The sequence below is a fragment of the Opisthorchis viverrini genome (genome assembly GCF_000715545.1).
Source record: "Opisthorchis viverrini unplaced genomic scaffold opera_v5_153, whole genome shotgun sequence".
NCBI lineage: Eukaryota > Metazoa > Platyhelminthes > Trematoda > Opisthorchiida > Opisthorchiidae > Opisthorchis > Opisthorchis viverrini.
Genome location: NW_008751810.1, coordinates 76,566 through 103,160, shown reverse-complemented (window position 1 = coordinate 103,160; position 26,595 = coordinate 76,566). Strand labels below are relative to the sequence as shown.

The following is a 26,595-nucleotide window of genomic DNA, read 5'->3' as shown; positions in this document are numbered from 1 at the left end:
AATAAAGAAGTTTAGGCATGAAGTTTCGGATGACGGAACGATCAGCATGAGAATTCAAATTTTTTCCACTTGATTCTGGCTGGCATGGCACGGACACAACCCGCCTGCAACCGTGAGGTCAACAATCAAGCGTACGCAAGTTGTCACGCTTTGGCATTTGCAGGGGCACGTTAGCACAAGTGAAGCAGAATATGTGAACAAAAACATTCAAATGCCGACCCCCACACTATTTTTATCATTTCTCTTGACTTTTTTAATCCCATTTAGTGCTCACGGTTCCAAATTTAGATGCTCCCTCCGCTGCAGAACAAATATGAAACCAGGCAGACAAAATCACCACCAGTTAACAAAGGCCAGGATGATGCAATGGCTGCTGGTTATTTTGGAGTAAGAACGTTGGTTTGACCATTATTTCGTGCAAGGTGGGTGTTCAACAAATTTGCCCCGTTAAACACAATAGACAGACATAGTGCTATGAGATAGGGAAGCTTTGTGTTACACAGGGAGCGGAAACATCAAAAATTACTGCGAAGTTCATCTGTTATGCGATGCTACATTTGAGTGACGAGCGGACCTACAGGATCAGAAGCTTCGGGAAATAAACTTCGCCGAAACATCCTGCACCACGGGTACAAAAACAAAAAGCTGGCTATACTAATGCCATCCTCACAAAGCACTTTTAGGGTAGGCAGGAAGAAAACCTGTTATGACGGACCGATTTCACATCGTCTCGAAAAAGCCGGCATGTTTCCAGAGTTTTCGCAAAACAGCAAGTGGACGGACAGATGTATGAAAAGGATCTTATCCTGTTCTCAAGGTTACCTTATCTAATGTGTTGGTATTAGTCACGTAATCTCAAATCCACAGGCGGTAGTGTGCGAATGAGCAATAGATGAGCACCGCAGTTGCAGTGCCATTGTTGAAGAAACATCTTGCGAATGTGTGCTGTTGCTTAGAACTTTATCCGCTGATATAACCATCATGCAAATTGATACGAGCCAAATGCATCATTGCAGCCACATACCACTGATCAAATCCTTCCTGTGCCCACAAAAACAAACCTGGTTTATCGCCCCACAAGGGTGCCAACCTCTCAGTTGTGTAAGCCTAGGACTGTAAGTTAGCTGTCTTTGATAGAAGCTAATTCATAGCCGGGATAACTTGAGGTTTGCTCAGATCTTCATGCACCTCATAGCGACTCACCTCTGAAGCACAGTGGCATAGGTATTTCAGCTCTTTCGGAAAATTACGATTTGAGCCATTAAATATTGAAATTAGGCGAGATACGCTCAAAACTTTGGAGTATGACAGAACAGACCCAAAGCAACTCAAAACCACGAAACCAAAAATGCCCAGTATGTTGATAATTAGGAATATACCCATACCGCCCATCCGAAATATCAAGAAAATTTACCATACCAAATTCAGACTTATGTTAAACGCCTTAGCCTCACATTTAGAGGCCCTACAGGCCACTGCCCGAAATACCTTATTAAACTTAAATAGCCAGGATCTCACTGATCAACAGTCCTGTTTTTTAAAAACAGACTAGTCAGCATGCAAGGTTCAGTCGTCTTTAGACAAATATGTATGGAGAAGTGGGTCATGTGATGGCCGCTTTTTCGCTCCAACGGATCAAATTCCACCCTTAGTCTACAAGATACAAGCGAAAAATTCGCCCATACAGCCCAAAAGAAGTTGGCATAAATCCAATCAGCGAACCCATTTCGGGCTCCATAGTTAACATCTCAACCCTTTATTAAGAGTGCTCTGTCTAATGCACAATACTCACTGCACCACACCAAGCACTGCCGCGCACCACTGACGCGGGCGTCAGGAAAGTCTGTCGGGAGCGACACAGGTTTGTAACAACTTACTCGCTACACTACTGCAAAACAGAGATTATGGAAATTTACCCCTGAAGTACTTTTGTTAGCCCTGTAGTATTGGATCCTGTGATGATTAAAGCTTGTATCTATCATACAGCCAAAATACCGGTGCTCGGAAATATCAACATACACTATTTTTTACACCATCCAGTTCATAAGCAGAACAGCCGTAGCAGCCCGTCCAGTACAATAACAGTAGGAGCGGGCCTGCCAGTGGACCAGAAATGAGACAGTAACGCGTCATGTAGATTGCCCTATGACAAACAGCCCGACGGACTCACTTGTCATGTTTGCGAAAACAATAAAGGCCTTTTGGTACGTAGATAACCTCTACGGAGAGAGACGTCATGTCGCCAGAATGAGTAACTGCGGACATACACCAAGCTCCAAAAAGATCAAGCCGGTTCATTCGCTTTTCTCTTCTTATGATGGCATGACAGCCTATCCGGAAAGTGGCCTGCCTCATTATCACCACTTCTCCAGGTTCCCTTCGGTCCGGCGATTTGAGAAGTGGGGGCCAAGAATCAACTAACCAGTCTAGATGCAGATTGATAAAAAAATCCAGACATGGTGACCGCGATTTTCCCTGTAAATCTAAATGGCGTCCTAATCTAGCCAGTCTTTCAAGTGCCGTAATCGAGTTGAAAATCAGCTTCTCTTTCCTACGGATCGAAACGACGTTGAATTGCACCACTTTTCGTGGTCGAAAGTCAATATTTAACCGGAAGCTTGGGACAAAGTTCAGTGATTTCCGTAGGCATGAAACTTATGGATTACATTCTCGCCAAATCCGTCAATCAAATCGCAATCTCCCAAATGACCCAAACCGCAAGTTTGGCGAATGGTTTTCTGATGCAACTAATAAGATAGCGAACGCCGGTACCATATCGGTGCCCATGCTTTCATATTTTTAGAGGCATTTAGCGGAAATGAGTTTGGTCAGCCTATTTGTTCTAGTATTCTCTTATCTCCCACACGGTATCGTAGCGCAGTCTGCTTTCGCCCATCCTCCCGCTTTTAGGGAGTTTAACTCCGTTTTCCATTGTTTTTTCCTTCTTTTCTGAGATTTAGTGGCTTATTCTAGCATAATTACAATTTTAGTGAAGCCCATTATTTATGCACTCCGTAACTTTCACATTACCCTACGCTGTCGAATGCCTATACAGTCCCGTAGATCTTCCGTTCCTTGAGAGCGTTTTAGAATAAAGGCCATCAAACTCATGGCCCAAGGCATAAATCCTCAGTGATTACTCGTTCTGTCTTTCTGCACCTATCACCTACGTAAACTCTCAACCTTAGTGTCTGCCACAATCTCCTGGTAAGCCCTTGGTTCAGACGGTTACTGTCAGCTAACTCCACAGACAGGTCCTACTTTACCTTTCGTGTATGGCTACTAATAATAAAATAAAAATAAAATAAAAAATAAAAAAATAAAATAAAAATAAAAAGTAAAAAATAAAATAAAATGAATAAAATAAATGAAGAAGTTATTGGCCCCGGGCGTAAATCCGCTCTCAAAGCATTTGTGATGCCAAATCCGCTGATGATGAGGGTTTTGCAACCAAAATACGACCTCAGTGAAAAATTGACGAAAATTGCTCCATCGTTCTTGAACTCCACCTCACCTGAGCCATCCCCACAAGCTGTCGCCATGGTTTTATACCAGTTGTATGACTGGCGCTTAGCAAAATGCTCGTAGTACTATTTTTACGAATTCCTGGTTGAAACGTGCAATCTCCAGTTGAAGCACTTTTCACATATTTATTCGATGACCCCTTTCATTATCTCCCTCTCTATATATATCCATCATATCTCTATCATAATTTGACTCCATTGAGGGCCTTGAAATTTCGGTACTTTCAGTAAGCCTTCTTCCTCCTCCTTATCACTTTTGACAAGCATGGCTGATCTTAATCAAGGTTTTCCATGCCAATATTTTCACTCCAAACTACAGGTGGTGCTAGGTTTTTGTTCGCAACGACATACCCTATGTGGCTCATGCCCATATTTAAGTCTGCATTCTATTCACCGACTGAACCCAGCATTCTCGTGATTCTTTACTGACCTAATCGTGCAAGCTGAGAGGAAAGGTGCGCAATATCACCGTATTTCAGAGTCTTGCACCGATGCCCTTCAAGGACAACTTGTCTCAGACAGATGTTCATGTGCTAGCCTCCATATGTCCGGAGTGCACTGGGATCGGGGACCTCCACCTTCCAACGAATTGTTGGCCCCACAAATCTGCCTCTAGTGGCTCGTTCAGAGTGGTATCACTCAGGCTAATTAATAATTAGGTGTTATTCTGGTACGCTCAAGAGACGGCCAAGTGAAGAGAAGGTCAGGCTGTGATATTTGCGGAGTTGAGCAGTGTTAATTGTACTGTCTGTGTGCAGCCCCGTAGGAGTGGTGATTATTTCATGTTTCAGTTAGAACCACAGGTCGCCTGAAATCAGGTATCCAGGATGTATCAAAGATGTATGAAAGATGTTTTGCGTATTAAGGTGAAGCACCTCTGACATACCATGCGGAAGAGATCACCTAGATTCGAAAGTCCCCTCCTTAAGATAATGCCACGCCAAACAGGAACAACAGACCAGATAGCCCAGATGAAAGAAAAATGATATGAGACGTCATTCATAGGGCCTACGTCACGAAGGCTCACCACAAAGGAGGCAAACGCAGAAAAGATCAAGGAAGACCGGTTCAGTGGAAGACCGCGTGCCAAAATGCGAGTAGGGCTCAATTAAGTTGCCCAATAGAAAAAGATAGGAAGGACCGAAATTTCAAAACTAAATCTTTTGGCGCCCTACTTCCGTCAAAAATGGTACTCCAGTCGGGAATATAAGGTCTTTTAAAGGATATCTGGCGACTGCAAATTACAGAGCGGTTAATGCCTTATTTTAATAATCTGAAATGTTATTTCAAACAGACCAAGGTAGGCACAACGTACAGTGAAACTTTTGGTGGAATGAACCCCGTCAAGACTGAGTTTGCTATCGAGATTGACGAGGTGTATCCGAAACTTCAACGTCCTGTCGTGACCAAGACTACAAACCCAGATGATTTAATTAGGCTGAAGCTTCCCATCGAGGGGGCTACCCAAATCTCCCGAAGTGGCGCTGTTCAGCACATCTGTCAAAGTACTGAACACGTGTGGCATGGGGACTATCGCACCAGAAAAGGGGCAGGGGCGGCGTTTGAGAATATATCAATTTTTGTGGACCTAGTTTTGTTGGGGAAATATTGCGGGACCAATTTGTGGCCCACCAAACTTTTTACGTCTTAACAGGAGCAAAAAGTCTAGAGTCGCTAATAACCTCCCCTACCTCCATTAAATGATTTCCTTTCTCTGCTAACCCAACGCTTCTCTCGTTTATCACCGCTCACACACTATTGTGCGGCGCTCTCGTCCTGAATATAAACAGAAGGTATTAGAAAGCGTGAAATACCGCATAACGTATGCATCTTTTTGGTATCAGCAGCTTTTTGGTCAACAAGAAATCCCTGGGAGCATTGAAACTATACATTCTTTTACATTCTTCATTTTTGACGGTAACATAGCCGCGCATATTTAAAGAATGTAGCAGTTTCTGCTCGCCCATTTGCTGCCAAGCTCAGTTGGTTGAATAACTGTAAGTTTATAGAATTTATGGTGCGCAGTTGTTTTTCACCTTTGGATATTCAAATAGCATGATTGTCATCATAAACAGGAGCGTTTGCGTGAAACTGTGGAAGGAGGATTCTAAGGTCAATTCAATTCAGTATAGGATACAACGAACACAGGTAATTCCACCCCTCTGATCTCAGGTGGGGGAGAAAAGGTAACACAAGAGGCGTTTAGAGCCTGAACGGGAATAAAGGAAACCGAGATATCTTTTATAAGACTCCTGGTTGATTTTATCCGACTGATGAATAAGTGCGAAACCATGGCTTTTTTCGTGTACACAAGGCTTTACAACATCAACAGAAAGAATACAGAGAATGGCTGCCACAGTGATAGTGAAGTTGGAGGACCCCACCTAACTTGAATATTCACCTCCGAATACCACAGCAAACGTATGCACGTGATATTTTGCACCGATCCCCTGGAGGCAGAAAACCTCCAGTGGTGGTTCACTTCTAATAAGACAAGGCCATCGGCTTCTTAAAGCTGTGAGCATTTTTGGAATTCATTTTGGCCCGCTAGGAGATACTCTTCAGGCTCGCGGACACGAAGACGAAAGACCGTTTAGAAGCAGCATCAACCGAATCGAAAAAATGAGTAAATGGCTGTAAAGTCTCCAGAGGTAGTACATGGACAGAAGTAAAGCAAATGCCATAAGTCACGTCATCTGTGACTTTGGATAACTACCAAAAGCGGACGGGAAATAACAAACATCCTAGTACTCACAACACAACTAAACTCTTGGAAGGTTAATAAACGAAGCTTTCAGAAAACATCAAGGAAATGTGAGAAACTGAAGGCTATTGGCAGCACGAAAAATTGTGCAAATGGCACAGCGAGAAACCTCAAAATACCTAAAGCAAAGAGTTGGAAATATCGGAGCTACTGACACCCGAGGTTTATTAGTCAAGCCATTCGGTGAAATCTCAATTGATCAGTTGATTTAGCTATGAAACATTTCTACAGTGATCAACAAGTAAAAGGATGGGCTCCATAGTTGTATAACCGGGGACAATCTGCCAATCAAGCGACAAAATTGAGATGAATAATCGCTCACGACTACACAGATGGGTAGAAGAAAGCAATTTTCCCGCTCCATGAGAACGGCTAATCCATAGCATGCAATGCAAATCGGGTTCTGTGCTACAAGGATTCGTAGCTCAAATATATGCCGCATCCAAAGGCATGATAAAGGCTTTGAGTGACCGATTTTAGCCGTCGAAATTGGTATATGCGTCAGACTGTGCGAAACAGCGTGCTATATGTAGAAGAAAGGCAAGTTCAGAGAGAAGATTTTGGAAAAATGCAAAGGTAGGAAGATATCAGTCGGGTTTTACAACCTTTAGATTTTTACATTTCTTTTGAAACCCGAGTGTAGCAAAGTGTGGAAGATACTATGTGTACGGTATAAACCGACATGTACTACGTGGCATGGCACAACCACACGACAAATTCCAGGTTTATCGGTGGTTCTTGTGAGAAGCTAGCTGATGGCACTTGGATCAAACAGACAGTCAGTTTGTATCAGGTGCATGTGGCATTGGCATGACTTGGTGGGTTAGAGGAGGCTACAGCCCGCAGCATTTCCCCATGGAGGCGTGCCTTCAGTGTATTCAAATTTGTGGGATTCTTCCAGGAGCCTATAAGGCGGCATCACTTCGCATGCACTAGAAGACAGTAAACTAGAAAAATCACTCAAAGAGCGGCACTGAAACGTGGTGCTTACAATTTAGTTGCCTGCATTGGACATGGCCATTAGGTGGCAACTTTCCAAAGACACCAATACTAATACTGATACTTAATTATCTGGCAAGACTTCGAGTGCGTGATAACGTACCTGTTGTTTCTGTCAACTGGAAGGTCGTGCACCACTTGAAAGCCAGATACTTGTTAATTCAGTGCCGGTTTTGTTGATTTCTGGGCAATTCTCTGACTAACCATAAGCGTAGTAAAGGCGTGTTAAAGCTGCTTAAGAATGGGTGTGCCTTTGACTAATTTAGTCACTAGTGATGCCAGTATGTCTAGAAAACAAAGAATAGCACAGAAAATGCGCGGGTAGGTCTGTTCTTAGATAAAGCTGGCAGCATTGGTAAACGAAACTGAAGTTCTGCAAGAAGCAACCTCTACCCAAGTATAATGCTATGGGGGATTATATATATATTGAGCTGGCTTGCGATTACTCTCTGTGCATGCAATTTTCTGCACCATCTGCGTTTTGTGAAAGAATGACTTCAGACGTAGCGTGTGTCGCTTTGATTCGAAACCAGAACGTGAACATATTTCATGCAAAAGGAATAGCCTAGAAGAGATCTACACTTGCACGCTCAAGATGACGTTCTGGACGGCGTGTAAAATCGTTATGGATACTTGTGCTGTTAGATGATAATACTTCACGTACTTCTAAGTTACGCTGCAGCTTTTTCCGTTATTTGAAAGCCAGTCTAAGCACCTTCCCACTAGCCCACAAATTTAAGGAGCAGTTTATAACGAGTAGCATTTGGTAAGACAGTTGGTACTTTTAACATGTGCACGCCTAACTGACAAGTCAAAATAAAAACGCATTGCATAGAAGCAGCATAAAATCAAGATCTGAAAATTAATAGTGGCAATACATTTACAAATTAAACAACACCCCACTAAAAAATTAATAAAGACATATAAAACCGTGAGCTTTATTTGAGGCTAGCCGGTGCAATAATTCATTCTAACCTCCTAAGAACACAAACTTAACCTGTTTGAAAGAAAGGAAGTAATTTCCGAAAAAACACTAAAGATGCACAGTGGTGGACCGAAATCAGAGTCAAGTATGCGAAAATGCATGCTGCAGTTGAACTACTGGGTTTGAAATGTGGAAAACACTAAAGACCATCTGACTTATGGCATCTTTTTGAGCAACTTTAAAAAAACGTTGAAAAGGTGAAAAGGATTAACAGAAAGACACAGATGAAAAAACTACAATATAACTTAGAAAAACCAAGGTTTCATACCACATAATTTACCTATCTTAAGACAGTAAATTGGTAGAACGGCTTCCACAGTAGTGTCGTATTAGCACTTTCCCTTGTGATATAACTATTGAGACCTATAACTTCAAACTGGACCTATGAAATGTAGAGTTGACATAGGTCTCTTAGACTTCTGCGTCTGCTACTTACTAACTGGCCGAGTGACTTGAATGTACTAAACGTAGATGTTGGTTCAAATAAACTCAAACTGAGACTAATAATTTTTTTGGTTAGTATCGCAAGACATCACAAAGCCAACTAGGCTATGAGTAAATAGTGTCAAGTAATGTGTGCGCCATTTTGGAGCAATATTTTGATCACATTCCTAAAAAAGTCGGTGGAGGAGTAAATGTTCAGATTTGCCACAGGTTTTGAACAAACTAACTAACGCGCTAAAGAACCTTGGTCCTTGTTACTCCAGAAAGACTTAGAATTCAGATCGATCGCAGTTTTGGCAGTGACAGCAGGAGACTTAGTTTGTCTCACTTTAACTGTGCGAGCCTTTTGTAGTACACTTAGCGTTTGAATTAAATTGTTCCCTTAACAAAATGTGGTAAAACGCCGGATACGTGTTACATTCTCAAATGAAAGCAAAGACAATATAAAAATGCAAAACAGGCTCAGTCTGTGTGAAACGTAACTTTTTCAGTTCCAAAAGGTTACTTTTTGTGTGCTAGATTTTGCCTTGAGGAAAGCTTTAGTTTTAAGAAATGAAAACTAGGCTGATACACATCCATCTGTGTTCATTGATTCTTATATATTTAGGCAAGAGCGTCCGTCGATGTCTCTTGATTTGCGTAATTAGGTACTAGCTGTGCAACTGACCTGTGCATGCGTTCCAGAAAAAAGCCTCCCCTTTTTGAAAGCAGAAAATTAAACAGGTTCACGATATCCTGGGAGCAGTTACAGGGGGGTGAAGGATAAAATTACATTTTGTCCTTTGCCAGCGTTTTGGAGAACCATATGCTATAGCGTGCTGCAGTCAAGCCCAAAATATGGTAAAAAGCATTCGTTTGCCCTGAATTAATTTTCCAAAATATTCTACCTCCACTTCTTCAGGAATTTAGTGTCTATCAATGGTTCAAATATATTAGTCTTATCACGCGTCAACGAACACATTCTCTGACTGACTTCCGAGCTGACTTATCCATCTGGCTAGATGGTGCTAGAGTCAAAAAGATCTAACAGAAACAATGATCAGCTGCCGCACTTTGGTATTAGGACTAACCAAAAACCGCTAGAAGAGTAGTTTTTCACATCTGAGTGGTTTATGGGATTAATGTTTGGCGCGTAGGTGCAAAAGATTGAATGCAGCTCAGTTAAATCTAATCAGTATTCCAGTTAAAGTTGTTGCATGCAGAGTATGCTATTTTAATGCACCTACACGTGCAGATAGAAGATAAAATAGGTTGTTTTAGTTTAAAAGCAATAAGTGATAGATTCAAAAGATGTTTTTGCAGATCTCTGAATCTTCATTGCTGCTTTGATGAGTCCGCAGCTGTTTGCCGGTGCTTATTGGTTGAACTTATTAGGTCTACGTGTATAGAGGTGATAAAGCTCAGATGCAGAAAAAACAGAAGACATGTCGGGCAAGTACGCCATGCATAACGATTAAAAAATACACAGTTTTTAAAACTCTCATTAGGACCATTTTTACGTAAAAACGGCTAAATCCCCGCTCAAAAAACATTTTGCTGGCAAAAACAACACAAAATCACAACAGCTTGGAAGCGATGATTAAGCAGGGAGGTTTTCCTAATCGTGATTATAATTTACAGGTAAACAGAATGCATCTTGAAATGTCCACCGACAAAGAAGCAGCCGAGGGATGTTTGAAAACCTGGTAGGTCCAAAAAGTGTTGTCGCTCATTTGGTTGTGTAGTGGGAGTGGGGGTAATTACACAATTTTTAAGGTAACACATTTTGTCTTCCAAACAAGTAACTATCAACCTTGGGCCAGTGAAAACTAAGCTGGAAAGATGCATAATTCTGTGAATTTGTATGCCACAGGTGAACTGAGTACGCTAAGTACAAGACATCACATCGGGTTTTGCTGATTCTGGGAGCAAATTTTTAAGCCCAACTACATATATTGGTTGTCAGTGGGATCTGTGTGGTGAATGTGCGAACCTACGCACCGAAAGGTCTTTTAAAGTTCGTTCGAACCCAAACTCTGAGTCTCAGCGGCTCCTGTCTAGGCTTTGGCAACCTGACGTTGTCCCAGCCCTTGTGCTTCCTTCGGGTGGCGTGGCAACTAGAGACCAAAAGACTTACAGCTAAACAATCATTATTGTCATTGTTATCGTTATTATGGCAGTTACTTCTTGTAGTGTGTGACACTTCCCCGGTACTTGATAAGCGGTATGATGTGCATGAAGAATTCCAAGACGTTTATTTTTCCGATTTGCCGGACTTTACTAAAACAAATGTAGCACTTGTATGCTAATGTCAGAAATGCTAGTCCAACAAGCAAACGTGTCCATCTGCAGCACAGTTGTTTGCCCTCTTCAAATGTTTTGGATATAAATTATATAATTCACACTTTATAAACTATTTCATGTTGAAACTGTGTTTTGACGCATTATTGGATAAGTTCTCTGACTAAACCACCGGCATTGTCGATTTGATTAGGTTGTGAACTATCAATTCAGCGACCTTTATTTTATTAACTGCTGATGCTCATCCTAAAGGCTGGCACAAAATTCCACAAACAAAGACGGGAAGCGCAATTTTATAATCTTATTATAGGGTAAAGAGCTTCTTTTATCGACCATTATATACGGACTTAATCAGTGATTGAAAGATAGTGTCAGGGACCAAGAGTTTCGTGACTGAGAGAGATGTAATATTTGTGGTATTGAATTTACACTAAATAAATAATATTATTCGCAGATTATTTATTCTAATCCCCACTGTGGGGTCTCAGGCCAATCAAACGCTGAGAGTAGATGTGTGGCATTTTTAACTGTTTGGTGCAGCTGAAAGAGATTTTAAAAATGCCGTCAAAATACCATGTTAGAATCTTAAGCCATCATACTGAGAGTAGTTTAGTCAACCCCACTTCAAAATCGCAACAGAAGACCTAGTAGAATGCTCGGCAACCGCTTTCTGGTCTTAGTAAGTAATAAGTGGGTCACACAAAGTTATTTAAAGAACTATCGTTGTTGCCTCTTAAGTCCAGGATTCTGCTGTGGTCAGCTGTTTTCAACCCCATAAACCGCAAGTTCATTAGCAAATCACCTGAGAAGCTAACAGAGAAAAATTGGTTGCGTTCTAAATTCCAATTAATTAGGAAACGACATCGGAAGAATGCAACTTTCGTCTGCACAGATTTCCAGATTTTTATTTTTAAGCAACGGTCTTCATTAGTACGCGCCATAATGGAACGTATCAAATAAATTGATCAGGCGCCAACAGTCTGAAAATGCGTGATGCGTCCGAATTGCCAATCCTACTGTAGTGTAGTCAAAAAGAATAATTTTCCAGCAAGTTTGACAGCTTTGGCATTTGTAGCACGTAGTTAAATGAGTGTACAGCGTCTAAAAAGTATGAAAAATCTGGTTCTGATCATCTTGAGCTTGTTAATTGGCGTCCAAGCCGACTGCCAGCTGATCAACAGCCGAGTAACCAACACAAGCTAATAAGTTTTAGATAAATTCTATACAATTACTTTTTACCCGGAATCTTGAAATGTGCTAGCACTTTTTAAAGCAATGACGATGAAAATTTTACAGACAGGCAAATTAAATCACTAAGATACATATCCAGTATATTCCTAACGTTTCCATTTACATACCAGACTGGAAAAAATGCCATTTGCCAGAAAAGTCTAGGACGTCGTATGTCCCGTAAACTGATAGGAAAACCCTAACGGATACGATAATTTGTTTTACAAACTTCCAAATCTACCATCTTCTTGCAATGTTCTTGAAATCAAGTGACAGAGAGTGGAATTTCCAAATATCAGCAAATAATTCGGACAAATGCGGATCCTCAAAAGTGCAGAATATGTTCAAACAAACTATGAGGAGGTTAAATCCAAAATCAATCAGTACATTAGTTGTTGTAGAAGACAGTCGGATTACTACTTGTGATCTGACGGAAAACTCTTGGTAAAAGATGAACCTCGAAGGTAACTTCATCCGGCTAACTTCAAAATTTTGTGGAATACTTGTTAGACGATGGCTTTGTGTGAATGAAAACCAGGGATAGTTCTTTCCTTGAAAAAACGTCTCTGCAGTTTGTGACGAAGCTCGAGACAGATCAGTTATTTTGGATAAAGCTACTGTCTAGTGAGATCCGTGTTTTATTCAAAAACTCTGTGTTTTTATATACGGTCAAGCGAACGTGCACTCAATTCCTCTGCATTTGAATTACGCGGTAGGCCAGTGAAAACGATAAACCTTTTAAACAAAATTCCAACCACTGTGACGTGTCGAGTCAACCCCATATGATTTCTAAGCTTACAGAGCTTTAGAAGAAAAACGACCACGCGTGAAAACTAAACCTAAGAACAAACGTGTGTAAAAACAATGCACTTTTCAATAATCTTTTTTAGCTAGCCAGTTTACGTCATGCTTGTGAACTTATTTTTCGGTTAAGTTGTTGAAACTGATTTATATTTCCTACCAGTTGTTTCAGTGGAACGGCTGTAGAACCGCTTGACCACTATTCACCAAACATTCTCCGACCATGTGGAATGTGGCAGTCTTAATGCGTAGTGTGAGGAGATTTGGGATATTTTGTGTGGGATTTCGTCCTGTAAATGAGGCCAATCTATGCTGAACAGCCGAGAAGCACTGTACAGCTGTTTCATCCTAATTGTGAATCATCAACAGTGCGCATCTCGCGAAACTCCGGAAAGTCTCGAATTCGCGACTTCCTGGCTAGTAGTTTGAACATCTAGCCGTTCGGCTACGGGCGGCTGATCAGCAGTGTGACTAACTCGCACTTAGACAGGATATAGCGCCGCCCATCTTTCAACCACGGGATCTACATCACGCGGTCACACGTGTTGACTGGCTCCTCGAGCAACGACTTCTCAGATGGAAGTTTCACTCATCGGGTGAAGTTTATTCTTCCACTGAGCTACTCGGCTTTTCAGCATAGATTGTCTTCTTGCGTTATCGGACAGAAGTGTCGGATTATAGATCTCTGTTTCTGGTTTTTCTGTCACTGGATAAGGCTTATCCATTATTCCTGTGGTCTTCGGAAAAACTTCAAAAAGGCATTTTTGTTTTTGAACAGTATGGATCTTCTGATGAGGAGTGTTGATGATTGCTTCTGCGATCAATAAAACATATAATGTTGATGAAACTTATAGTTAAAGTCAACCAGGTATGCGTGGAAAAATGGTATTGGGCAATGTTACTACACTATATTTTTTCCCGGTGTGAACTGTTCCAAAACCACCGCGCAAACAAAAATTTCTCAAATAACTTTGCCATCACCCATGAAGAATACGATTACAACGGTTTCCATGTCCCTTGGTTTGATGGATTATCCCCACGCATATTCAAAGATAATAGAAGCACGATGAAACGTGGGTCTAATAATGATTCGCTCTACTAGTGAGATTGCTGTCCAGATAACTGTGAAGAGTATACGCGGGACAATCATAGACCCGGTCCATTACAAGGCAGTTTGCCGACTTCCACATGTACCAGCTATTGCATAAATCCCAATGTTTCTGTCAACAAGCAGTCTCATATGTTGTTATCTGGATAGAAATGAGTGCAGCTAGGCTCTATCATTTTTATTTGTTAACCTTGTGAACAGTGGGGAAGCGCTTAAGAGTCGTCCGTGAGTGCAACACTTATGTCTGGCGTGACGGCCAGCCACCATGACTTTTCATTGGATGATGTTCGTTCGTAGCAAAAATCTTTACAATGTAAGGAACAGAACGTCCTCTGTTGAGTACCGATCGCAGGGTTATGCCGCAAAATCGCCAACTCAGACTTTAAAAGTGCGTGTTTCAACTTGCAAGGTGTGCTCCTTCTGCACTCACATATAGGACCCAAAGAAACGGAAGATTTTCTGCAAAGTTTATTGGATTTACCAGGAAGTAGATTTACCGAAAGTACAGCGGTGAAGTGTTCGCGAGGATGATTCAAGTAAAGGTTTCATGTGTGAAATTCCTTCTAAAGAGGGTTTGTTGGTTTGCCTGCGAATAAATTTGGCAACATCCAGCATCACCAACTACGATGGCTTGGTTATGTGCAGGGCATGTCCGATCATCGGCCACCAAATCCAGTGGGTCTCTCCTCGGCTCCTTCAAAATTTCTCAAACTGCGAGCTAGACAAATCCCCTCCAAATGGGTGTTTCCGTGATGCTCTGTGTATGAGCGGAAGCTGCAACACAAGGAGTCTAGTCAGTGTCAGTGTCGCCTGTGGCGTTGGTTTTTGTCCAGGCCACTTAAATGAGCATTCGGAGGTAAGACACCCCAGATTGTCGTAGGCTGACATCCATGTTCACCCCCCGATTTTTCATCTCAAGACTCTAGAAATAAGTGGACAAACCAATTTCTGACTTGGAAAACAACCCGGTGAACGTTTATTTTACATCCCGTTAACACAATGAGATGGGTCTGCGCGGGTTGTGTGCCGTTGCTACGTACTATTTATATCGACACGGAAAAAAAATTCGTTGAATACATTCGCAACATAACGTCGAGGCTACTTGGGTGAAGAAGAGTATCCATATGCTAATAGCTACGAGAAACTCTACTGAGTCTCCAATTCTAAGAGCTGCGTCGTTCATATGACCTCACTGCTTGTATGGCAGTGAACGGTCTGTGTCAGAAATGGCATTGCCGTGCGTTATAAAGATGATGAAAAAAGGACACAGTGACGTTTTTATGGCTCTAGCAATCTGTCAGAGGAAATCCATTTAAATACCCTCGGATCGCTGTGCAAGTTTGGGGTCCCTCAGTTATCAGGATCAGGTGATCCGCACAGAAGAGTGAGAACTCACCCAAACGCTTTCCTGCTCTACCCACCCGTCTCTCAAAAAATCACCAGAACTTCAGAGTAAACACAAACATTTAATTCTTAAGGTTCTTTCCCCTGTATTTTCACAAAATTATAAAGAAGGGCTCAGCTCTGAAGACCTAATCCGCCCGACGTTTGTTTGAAATAAAAGTATGTTTTAAATTGAAGATGCGATGATTATAAGATTTGCGGACAAGTAGCTGCCAAAATTATCCCCGGAGTCTTATTCTCGGGCTTGCTTGCTAGATGTGTTTTACTCAGGCGTCCGTTTTGCGAGAAAACCGAAAACATGGCGATGTACGGATAGTAAAAGTTTGTTATAGCAGGACTGCCATTGTAGCACCGGTCGTTTTGATTACAAAGGCCCCACGTGCTGAGGATGTCATCTAGAAAATAGTGGATTGAGAAGTACTTGGTTAAAAATTCGCAGTGAAAATAAGAGTGGTACAAGCCTGACGTAAGAACTACATAGGATTTTTCAGAATGGTCCTACTTCGTGAGTAGGAATTGACGAAGGATACGTACTGCGCAGTTGTGCGCCATTCAAGTTAGGCTCCCTATTCTGGCCACACACTAGGTTCCTGTGCGTGTGTGTGTGATTCGGCTTGGTTGTCTTCATGCGGCCTGGCGCTGCCAGTCATTCGCTGAGTGTGCGAAAGTTTTCACAATTCACACATTTAGTGATTCATGATCCTTAGTTTCACACCATTAGGCTCCTGTTAAACCGGTGTTTAAAGATCTCGCCTTTGTTTGTCGAACAGGCTAGTAGCAAGTAGTAATAGTTGCCGAGGCTTTCTGCTTCCAAACTGGTGTGCGGGCAAACAGTTCATTCTTTAATACGTCCAACGTGAACGTCCACTCTGGTTGCTGCTTCACGTGTGCTTATAATAAAAGGCTGAAAAATGCGGTGTCCTTCATCGCTCCAAAGCATGTCTTTACCGTGACCAACGAAAGCGTTTGCTTTGTGTGTGACATATATCGCAACGAAAATTCACCTATGCACTATGAGCTTTTTCCCCTCAAGACTAAAATGTGTCCATTATAAGTCTTTTCTAATGATCTTCTGAATTCGGCCTTCAGATGTAACCAGAAAATTTTATCCGGATATTTAAGAAACACGTTTTTTTACTCGTTTATTCATTTAGTTTCATCTGTTTGTTTAAATTAACGGGAAGTTTGGGACGAAATAAGATAAAGTTATCTATATCATAAAGTGATCACTCGCCTTCTGCAGTCTCTAAAGGTTGTATATTCTTTGGACTTTTCCTAACAAGGTGAGATGAAGAGCCCGAGATTAAATAATTGTTTTGAATTTTTCGTGTCTTTTGGTACTAATGCCCAGATAAAGCGTTTCAGTCCTTTAGTATTAACTTTTGTCCTCATCTGTTGTTTCGAAATTGTCAGTTGATAATGACGGTTATTCGCAAGCAAGTCCTGGAATCTATAAATTTGCTCAGAGAAGAATGAATCCACAGAATAGTTCTATAAGGAGCCGGTGAACACCGAACAAGCTGGCGTGGTCTATGAATAAAAGCCTGATGCTGTATGCCTAGCGCAACTTATTCATGCTGATGACCAGCCAACCGTGTAGTGCTCCGCTTGTAGCCGAGTTCTTGAGGACTCCAATCCCCCAAGCCACCCACCAGACGCACCAGGCTAATAAGTCCTAAAACACTTGAAATAACTATGGTGTGCTTCTCGGATAGCCAGCATGTACGGGACGAGGAATTTATCGAAAAGAAAATTTAGGATTACCGGAGTAAAGTTTTGCACCACAGAACTGATCACAGGAGTTATGATTATGAGAGGTCACAAGTTATTTTTGAGGTCTCACTCCGAACAAAGCCGGCCGTCGCTGTTGTCTTGCCAATTAGTCTAGTGTGGCGTATTCAAATGACTAAATGCTACAAAACGCATCGTTGAATATTGATCTTTGGTGCTTTCTCAGAGATTATGAACAGTATGTGGAATGTCTACAGATTGACTTTTCAACCAATTTTAGCCGTTGACGCGAGAAGGGTCTGTATGTCAGCGTATTATTTTTTGGGCTGAGTATTATATAGTACCAAAATTTATTCAGTTTACTTTCCGGCGACCCACTGTTGCGGATAAAAGCATCGATTTTAATGACGCATCAGTGTTATCCACTCAGAATTAAGCGCAGATGTACGCAGACGTGATATCACAGGCGTACGCAGTCGTGATCAATGCTATTCGTCCGGTGTTTTTAACACAGAGATTCTTTGTGGCCTACAGTAATCCATCAGGCATTGTGTGCAACAGCTAGCCTACCGATCGTGCCTACAATCTATCAAACAGCACAAATGAGAGTATCATGTCTCGTCACAATGTGCCTCACACGTTAAGGCGTGCGACGTGGTTGGTAATTTGAACCAAAATCAAGCAAATATCCGACACTTCAGCACCAGTTTTCGGGACAGGCTGCTTTTTATTAAGGTGGACTGAACACTAGGAAAGAGAATACTGTGTCACTCCAGATTGCAAACTATAACAACGACAATAGCCGGCGAAAGTGACCAACTATCGGATAACAAGAATACAATTTGCACAACATGTATTGTAGAGACTGAAATATAAAAACCAATGATTGAAAAAAAGGATCGTGATGAAGGGCTATCCTAGGGCAGAAATTTTCAAAGACCAGTTTTAGCCATCTTGCCTCAAACCGTTTAGTTTAGTTTTTGTGTACTTTACTGAATGCGCGGGTGCATTTTGGCAAACCCTTTCAAGTGATAATCCAGCAAAAAATACACTCTGTTTCCCATCTCCTGGCAGCGTGCAGCGATAGTGATTGCACCGATGTTCGTGTGTAGACAAGAGACTTAAATGCTGTGGTGTGCTCCGGCTAATTTCTTCAGCATGCAACATGACGGACCATCTAAATCACCTTTCATAATGAGATCAATGAAGCCGTCAGTGGAAATTCCATCGATGAGGAATCTTCATCAGAGACTAAGGGCGGTTAGGCAAAGCTTTTGATTCCAGGTAATCAGAGATACAAGTCAAGATAGGTGGGATTAAGCACGATGACACTTGAGCTATCTCAAAGACATCTCAAACTCGATAAATGGTGCAGCTTTTTTCACGCTCTGAGGATTCAGGTTGATACCGAGTGTTGCTGCTTTACGACGGGCTCTTGTCATTTTAAAACCAAGCCTACCGGAATCGGAAGATGGAGATGATAAGTTTAGCGGTTATTCTCTAAGGCTGTCGTGCGTACTTATAAGAACCGGAGCAATTGTTACACTGGGACTGATTAACAATACAGCGCAACGATCCGAACGTTTCACTTCAACAACAGTACGCTTCAGTTCCGCCACTTAACGACATGTGACTGAGTGAACTGAGTGCGTTTGAAAGAACCCGTGAAACAGGCTACAATACCAAATCTATCCAGACGCAATAGTCAAGATTATTGACCTGAAAAGGCAGCTAATCTAAAGTGGAATAGGGACTGAATAATTCAAAATGTTTATCTGAAGTCTGCAATTAATAAGGAGCTATTGGAAGAATTTTTTAGGCGGAATGGTAGGATTTAAACTTGATGCATGTAACGGTTCCTCGGGGCCAATTCTATAATTCTGTCGTGCTTACCTTCTATTTATATGCCAGCTGTTTGAGTGAATACTGGACTAAGTGCCGCACTTTTTTCTGCTAATATACACCATGCTCCGAAAATCCCTTAGTTTCATCCACTAACAGTGACGGAAGTAAACAGGCTTTAAATACGTCGCCTTATGTTTGCCGCAGCGACTTTAGCTTCATTCACCAAAGATAGGGCGAAATGGTATAAAGTATTTCACATCTTGATGCCTTGCATAGGTTACCTTGCTGAAAAGTCAAAAACTCAGTGGTCGCAAAGGCCCTCAAGTATACGTTTGGATAAGAGCACTTAAATCGCAACTCAGCAATCCCGGGAATGTCACGTGGCACAGTTTTAGCCAACGACAAAATTCCCTGGTTGTGTCCAATCATTCAGAAATAATCAGGTCTTATCTAAATTTGGGTGAATACGAAGGTGACCGAGATGAATGTGGAAAGCACGTTATTCGGCCACTTAGTTTCTATAACCTGTCAGATAACCGGGTGACAGAGCGACAGTGAAAGACACAAGCAGCAACAGTGGCTTCATTTTTCTCGGTGTCATGAACAACCCGGTGCTTGGATGTTTTTCCCTCTAAACTACACGGGTGACATCCTCATTAGCTGCCGCTGCTGTTGTTGCTGCCACAAGTAAACATTAGTCCCAGGGGTGCCATCCTGACGAAAAATGATAGAATGGATACCTCCATTTCCAACATTTAGGACTGTGTTTTATTTTACAGGCTGCCGTCTATGGGTTAACTGTGATTTTAACGAAGTTTAAAAGACGCATTTAGAGCTACCAGAAAACTTCTGAAATTGTCACAGGTTGCTAGAAAGGATTAGCTTAGAGACAGAGAAACAGTAGGTTATTGTGAGGAAGTGTTCCAAAAATTCCTTTACTTGGCTTGTTTAAATTAACGTTACTCCGAATAAGTGTTTTGATCTGAACGTTTATTAAGAAAGAAATGAGAGGGGCTCCTCTTCTGATGCGATATTTTTCCTGACGAGACGCGTTTTCTATCCAAGATGGGTGGAAAAGAAGTGGAAAAGAAGTTCCTCGAGACTAACGAAGTGATTAGGTTACTCCCAACGGAAACTGGCACAATTGAGTTCTTTTGTATTTTACCCGTATAATAATCCGTAACAAAGGAAGACACCTTTCCAACTTAGCAGGCTGTTCTTGGACTGGTCTGATATCGATGTTCCAGAATGACCACATTTTAAACACCGTCACGGTCTTGTTACTGACCCGAGTCGCCTAGCACTAGCTACAGGACTCAGGGACACAATATTTCAATATTTATTGAGATATTCTTCATGCTGCTATCCAAGATGGGTGGAAAAGAAGTGGAAAAGAAGTTCCTCGAGACTAACGAAGTGATTAGGTTACTCCCAACGGAAACTGGCACAATTGAGTTCTTTTGTATTTTACCCGTATAATAATCCGTAACAAAGGAAGACACCTTTCCAACTTAGCAGGCTGTTCTTGGACTGGTCTGATATCGATGTTCCAGAATGACCACATTTTAAACACCGTCACGGTCTTGTTACTGACCCGAGTCGCCTAGCACTAGCTACAGGACTCAGGGACACAATATTTCAATATTTATTGAGATATTACTTCATGCTGCCTTGTTTCGAAACCTCCTTTCTCGTTTGTGTGTGTTTGACTACTCGACCCACATACTGTCTTTCCGAGAGCGGATGCGACATTCAGTATGCCGTTTCAGCACCAGAACTATTACTAAACTCTAGACTGTTGAAAAAAGTTGCCAAATATGTCTGCATTATACTTTAACACACTTTGAAGTATGCACTTTCCCATATTTACTTCCCAAACATTTCGTCACACTAAAAATTACGTACAAACTTATGCACCCGCCTTTAACAGTGTGTCACTAAGACGTCTATTAGTAGCGTCAGCTGCAGGACTTTCATTCATCATCATTCATTTCATCACGACGCGAAATGAGAGGATGCCGAAAATCAAACCATCAATCATGTTTAAAACACCCATCTTGGCAGGTTGTGTTTTCTGTAGAATAAAACATTCAAACAAAGTAAACCAGCTGGAGGGCTGGTAGTTTGGTAAACATACTAATCTACAAAGCATCGCTGTCCTAAGTGCAAATTTATGCCTGTCTTTTAATGTGTTTAACTCGTAGTCGTGGACACAAGTTTTCCTTTCTGTCCCATTTTGATTTTCTGTTTATTATAAGTCTTTACTTAATTACATCGGCAGTGAAGCACAAGTGTTCTCATCTGGTGTGTCCGTCGGTGATGATGATAACGGGTGGTCGTCGTGGGTGGGCTGGGTGGTAGCGTGGGCTTAAACCAAAAAATTAGCCTTCGGTTTGGATGCAGAATTCCAACAATGTTACAGGCCGTCATTTCGTCGGTGGCGACACTATTTAGGCTAAAGTGTGAATTTATGGAACGTTAGTGCTTAGTAGTTTTGAAGCAGCAAGTAGATCGACTGAGCATTGTACTGTTGTTCAGTTGGTGAAAGCAGGCCTTATGCCAAACAGGGACCTGAAGTTTTCTATGAATGGAATCATGCGTAGACAGTTAGGCAGCCCGTTCGCAATCTACTTCGACCCCTGAATATGCGCGATTATATCGACTGACCGATTACATTGACTGAGTCTATTCGTTCAATATTTTGACGACTTCCAGGCACACAATTGATTTGTATCGGATGAACCTCAGCAAAGCACTCATGAAATGCCGAGTGCAAAAGTTCCATTCCGCTTAAGCATCATGACTGCGTACCATAAGAACCTTTAACCTGGCTAACGAATATGATTTCAGTTTCAACAACTGGCCGCCTCAGTTGTACAACTTCCAGTGGATGAGTAGCTACGAAAGTGAATACCGCAAAAGACAGTTTACGATGGAACACGATGCCATATACAGCAACTTACTTGGGATGTCACTGTCTCGTCAGAAAATAAGGAGCAGTCAAGCTCCGTTTTGATCTTTAGAAATACACTGACCTGATGATGAGATGCCAAACACCCTCACCTATTTTAACTTTGTCTTTTGGTTGAAAACCGTGAGAATATTCAGGAATTTTCGGAGAAGCTTTCTCCACGTCTCGGTAGTCCTTTGCACCAGGGCAGGTTGACTTCAGATGAAGACGAAACTAAACCAGGAAACACGAGGCGGCCCAGTGTAGCACATTCAGTTGCCTATAAACATCATAAATAGGAGACCCAGTAGGGTTGCAGATACATTTCTAGCAAAAATCAAATTTGTTTGGAAATGAGTGTATTCGCCAAAAACTAAACCAGCTTTGCTCCATTATTCTGGGTGCAGTGTTCTCAGGTATTTATTTTTTCAGCACATTGAGGATTATCAAAAACCCCATTCTTAACGTTTGACTTTCCGGCTTTGGTCGACTCAACAAGCCCCCTATTCTTGAAAGCTTTGTATTTAAGGAGGGTCTGCTCGTTTTTGACGACCTGAAGGATGGAATCGAAGTTTTCAACAGCTCTGCAAGTGGTGGATTACTTCTAGACAACAAAGTATTACGATTTAGTTTTGTACCGACCTTTTTGGCTAGGATAGTGTAGCCTACGGTTTTCCTACAATGATCCGTGGAAAGGCAAATAAGAAAAAGATAAAATTCACTTCCAGAAAAATGAGGGAAAACCGTTCGACGTGAGGTGTGGTAACAAGGAACATGTCGTATTCATGACATTTCCCAGTTTTTTCATAGCACTGTCACTCAAAGCCTTACAGGCTCCGTTGACTTTCTCATATAAAAGATGTTAGTAGTTCAGGATGTTCAAATTGTAACTGAGTTGTTCGCCGAGGGTGGCAATTCTGTTTGAGAAATTTACTCGCCAATTCAGGCACTATCACCAGGGAGTTAGCAAAAAGTGAAACGGGGCTGCGATTTGATAGCTATAGCACTTTGGCCTAGCAAGTGAATGCAAGCCGCATACACCTATCAACTAGTGTCTTCTCGCCTTGTTTTTTCAATTATGGAAGTGACGCGGTGAGTTTGAACCTCGATTCGTCCATCGAACCTCGTTCTAACACCACCGTGCTTTACAGTCAAGCATTAGTTTCCATGTAATGCACCTGGTATAAGGTCAAAATATTTAACATAGACTTGCAAGGATCAACGTTTTGTGATTATATCAGCCCCATCATTCACTCTAAATTTCTTCAAGTTATCATAGTTCAGGAAGTTATGAAGACAGACTGCAAGATGAACACCTGACAGGTTTCAGATACGAGTTACGTCGCCGTTGGACATCTGCCCATATGAGATACCACCATCCATTTATCATCGTTTCTAAAAATTCGACTAAAGCAGCCACATGAAACATACGTTTGACAATAGATATAATGTTCAGAGAGAAATAACACTCCCGTTCAAAAAAGGTCTGTCACAAGTTTATAGGGGACTAAGAAAAATATCACATTTTGACAACTCTATAGTCCATTCGATGAGCTCTTTTTGACTGACGGTGGACGTTTCGGCCCCTTCTGAGAATCTGTTTTTCAGGGGCCACACTATACAAGAAACGGGATGCATATATACCATTGGAATGTTTTCATAACTAAAATAATGTTAAAACCATTGCTCTCATAAAAAGGAAAAAAACTCTTTGCATTTGCTGTGTTCCATCAAGCGCAATGGATACGTGACCTATTGCAGTTCTCAAACACATCATCATTTACGACGATGAATACTGTCCTAAAGCCTTCAGCCTATAATTGAAAACTGAACGGCTTTACAGTCTGCCCGTCAGCTGAAGTGCTTGAGCCGGGATTTACTCCACTGCTTATTGCAAATTAACTTAGCTGCTCCATTGCATTATTTAATTGTACATGAAACAGCGAATTGTCCTCATAATACGCTCTTCATAATGTACTTTACATGACCGAAACTCAACGCAACTATCTGCTTTACAACTGACCGGAACTGGCACAGCGCACATGTCATGGCCCGTTCCAAACACACCGCTACAATTATTGATCACTGGAATCGAACCTGGTAGGACGCTGTGACACACGATAAGCATCGCAGTTTCCGGCCAGGGCTAATGCTACGAACGAACGCGCATGTGATGATCACATGGCTTCGATTTAGTAAATCTCGGTTACCGAGTTAGAAGCTGGAAAATTCTAGCGGATCACTGGGGAAAAGCTTGAGTTCCTGCGTTCGAAAATAAAATATATTGATGACAACTTTCGTTTGCCCCGGATAGGTCAGTGGTAAACACAAAAGAGACGCCAAGCATTTTTGTTTACAAGTGTGACAGCTAAAAGATACGAATTTAACGCCAAATGGTTCATAGAAACCGACGGCACTATTGACAGAATATTGGAACAACGGACGAACACGACCTAATCTGTTTTGGAGAGACATTGGCAACACCGGTATGAGCCAGTTAGTAGAAATTTTAAGCTGGACAGAAACCGATTGGCTTTGAGAACAGTGCAGTTTTTTCGTTTTTATTCTGAGATAAAAGCCCAAGACTAGGTCAAATCCGATTAGAGTCTAGGTGTTAGATTTACCTGCGTTCAAATAGGGAATAGGGTAATTGGTGAGAGAACATCACTTTGTACGTTTAAACAAGGTTCTCTTCCGGTAAGGCGGTCTTTGATGTAAAAAGCCACCAAGCGTTTCGCCGAAATTCGTTGTCCTTTGACTGATCCCTTGGCGAATTATGAAAGCTTGCATTCTTCCATGGGAGAAGACATCGAATGAGGAGTCGGCCAATACGTAACAACGTGAAGTGGCCTCTGTGATTGAAGGATTATGTCCAAGTGAGAACTACTCACACTGCTTTTCAACCGTCTGCAATCGAATGGTTAAGTATTCAACCCTCAGTCGAGAGGTCGCAGGACTATCTGAGTTTTATGAGATACGCTTAGATGAAACTCACTGACGGGACGAAAGTTATAGAACAATTTTAGTTGCCCTCCCTAAAAGGCTTATCGGTTCTCTTACGATATTACCCTGTGAGTGAATTTTAAACGTGACAAGAGCGATGTCTTCCGGTAGAGGCATCAGTTCATCGGATGAAAACTGGTGCTTGCATGCGAGTATGCCATTGTATCCAAAAAGTGAATGGAAAGGGAATGAAGTCATCAAATGTTAAACGAAATCTAACGGTCAATTTGTCCTTGCTGAGAGCTTTTAGAAGCAAGCGTTCCACGAATCTGTGCAAAGGTTATAACCGGCAAGCTTCCAGTTATCTGCCGAACGACATACAATTAAAAACCAATGTCTGATCAACATTCTGAATAACCCGCACTAGGACACAATATGGTCACATCACCTATCCACACATTTCTCCTAAGTCTGGCTTCGGCTGACTCCGTGCCTTACGACTACTCAGACGAAAGTCCAGTTGGCCTGTAGAGATTTTTCGGAGCTGAGTAATTGTCATTTGTTTTTTACCGACGATGTGAGCCACCAGATGTGCGTATCTTAAGAACTTCAGGAGGATCTGGGCCCAGGAACTTCCATTCACCAGCTGTAAACTAAATAAAAAATAAATGCAGCCAAGCCATCTTCATCTCGTCCAACGCGTCACAGATTGTTCCATCCTCACTTGTCGGAAGGGAACAGAATACTTATTATGATAGCCGAGAAGCATGAATTACTAAACTTACCTTAAATTTTGTCGGACTGTTGGCAGACCTCATGATTGCACGTGGACTACGAGTGATTAAATCATGCTTATTTATCGTTCATTTGCCTTCAAACTGTACCGAAATCTTTCACGATCGAGTTGATTCCCAATAAGTGGGGTGAATAGAGTGAACACTTTTACATCATCTACGGTCAACTATTAACAATTCACTTGGTACAAGCATCTTCGACTTATTTCTATGGTCTGCAATGAATATTCCAATTTGATTGGATTGAATACCTCGAACAAGGAAGATTCCGTGAAGGCCACTTATGCAAGTACAGCAGGTTAGTTTAGGGACTCCTTCCAAAGTAGGAGTTTTCTCCCCTGATCTAAACCGAATCCAAACGCCCATAAATGTATCTTTGGTTTTTAAATTCTGAATTTTGTTGTCCCTGACTCGCGTGGCTCACACAACCAACGAAGTGCACTACTTTACTCATAAAGTTACGTTCGATTCAGCCAATTGACTGTCACCAGGCGGATAAATATCGTCTGCTAACCAAACTAACGGTTTTGTGCGAGAGTACACGTGACAATACCGCTCATTGATTTCCGGGTACCAGAGGATAGCACTTATGATATTCCGCTTGTTATGTGCTAACAGTCAGTTATATTATGAACAAGAGCAGAACAGGTTTGAAGTAGCAGTTGTTCACTTAATGCTGTTTTTGGATGACACGGACCTCAGTGTGATGCTGTTCAAACTTAATGAGAAAATAGGATGTTTTCCAAAGGCAACACACTTACGACTGAAACTACCGATTAGATTGATTTAACCC

At 41.7% G+C, this 26,595-nt stretch overlaps 1 protein-coding gene across 1 annotated transcript in view; it reads left to right on the top strand.

Annotated features, from left to right (window-relative positions):
• Positions 1 to 5,453: 5,453 nt before the first annotated feature.
• The window catches only part of T265_06976 (hypothetical protein), a gene marked incomplete at both ends in the record, with an annotated part of 94,047 nt that continues 72,905 nt past the window's right edge, over positions 5,454 to 26,595 (top strand). Inside the window, one exon of the mRNA XM_009172393.1 lies at positions 5,454 to 5,521. The remainder of the gene's footprint in view (positions 5,522 to 26,595) is intronic.